Below are 1945 nucleotides of genomic sequence, written 5' to 3' on the forward strand. Positions count from 1 at the left end.
CGTAAGAATTGTAGAAGCAATATCCTTCTTTAACAGCCTCAGATATTGAACACAGTGCTTCATCAGAGTGATCCAAAGAAATTGAAATTTGGCTCAAAGGCCCATGAAGTTAATAATGAAGGCGGACTTACCTTCTCTGGAAGTTTATTACCTTCGTTCATTCTTTAAGGCTTTCTCCTAAAGATATAAAATTGGAAATGGTATAAAATAATAGGAACTCTGAAGTCATTATTGAAATAGTTGACAGACTGTATTATAATATTTTTATTCAGTGAGGCTATTACCCTACCAACAAACCACACAGACAATAACGGGCAGCTAATTCTGTTCTTCTTAATCATGCTGGGGGAAAAAAACCCTGCTTTTGAATCATTAACAATGGAAAAAATGATGGATTTGACTATTTGGTTATCTAATTTTGGAGTGGAAAGCTACCTTCAGTTAGATGAAATAGCCTTTCGGAATTCTAGTTCTCAATCCCATTACATCCCACTTCATCCCTCATTTGCACAGCTCCTGCTGCCACACTCTCTATCTTAGCATAAAACAAACTAAGTTAAGTCGCGGTGGGGTGCCTTTTGTGAGGCCACTCAGAGAGGGAAGAAAGAAACAAAGAGCAAGACAGACTCCCTGAACAGAAAGAAAACAAATACGGCTTTAAAAAAGGAGAACAAGCTGAAGGAAAAAGATCATTGGGTCACACATCATAAAATCACAGAGGCTTTTAAAATCTGGCCAGACTTGTAGTAATAGCCTTTGTTTGGGGAGGTTTCCTTCAGAGAGCTGGAAAATCAATTCCGAATTAATAAGGGTCTTTCTCCTTTCATAAGCTACTTCTGGAACTAAGGAAGGGCTCATTAAAGATCTTGAAGTCACCCAGATAATTACAGATCTTTCACACATGCAGCATGGTCACTTTTCTGATCACGGTTTGTGTTCTCTGCACTTCATGTCAGAAGTGTCCTCATACACTACTTGAGGAAGTTTAAGAACTAAAGGTGTCCAGGAAACCTTTCTGTTCTTGGCCACTAGGTCCCTTCTGCAGGGAGACGTGTGCAGGGTGGGAGAGAGGCCTCATAGAAGATCCCTCCGTTTTTTCCACGAGAAGGCCTCTGCACACCTTACCACGGCTTGTCCTGAGAGTGAAGGTAAAAGCAGTCCAGCATTGCGAATCCCTAGCTCTCTCTTAATTTCTCCTCCACATTTCAGGGACATTTTGCCAAGTGCCAACTGTTCCTGCTGTTCTTGCCTTCACATTGACAAAGTAAACTCACCCTGCAGCCACCATGTCAGGCAGGGAGGCCCAATGGCCAGAGCAGAGATTTGGACTGTTTTGGAGGCAATCCCAGTAGGAGGTTACAAAGCCGGTCTCGCAGCTCTGTCTTTCCTAGATGGAGAATCTGATCCTTTCTGTTCTACTGAATGGCAGACTGGGAAGGTTTGAAAGCATCAGGTCCTTCTCTGTCCGTTCTCAGCCGGACCCCTGAAGCTCTGTCCTCGCCAGGTGAACCAGGCTCTACCTGGCCGTGAGGCCGGGGACACAGCTAGCAACCAGCCCTGCCAGAGGCTCTAACCTCTGCACGCCCAGCCAAATAGTGCCACCTGGTAGAGACAATCATGGTGCTTTAAAATGCAATACAAACCCCTCCTACATTGGTTGTCAAATCACTTCACGATTCCTAGGCAAGCAGTGGATTCTGCGCCTGGGAGAAGGGCCGGGGGGAACGCTGCATGCATGTGCAAAAATAACCCCGGAGACGCGAGCCAAGTACTCTGCTGGAGCCTCTGCAGCCTGTGGATGCCCGCTGGGCGGCTGGCTGTCCCCCGGGAGCCGGGCGGGGCTGTGCCCGCTCCCCCTCCGCACGCCGGGCCGCGGGAGCAAGCCCACGCCGACTTTGGGAGTTCCTCTCTGCCTTGTATGGAGGGCTGCTCTCGGCCCGTCTCC

This window comes from Tupaia chinensis, unplaced genomic scaffold (assembly GCF_000334495.1).
Source record: "Tupaia chinensis unplaced genomic scaffold, TupChi_1.0 Scaffold000466_1, whole genome shotgun sequence".
Taxonomy (NCBI): Eukaryota; Metazoa; Chordata; class Mammalia; order Scandentia; family Tupaiidae; genus Tupaia; species Tupaia belangeri.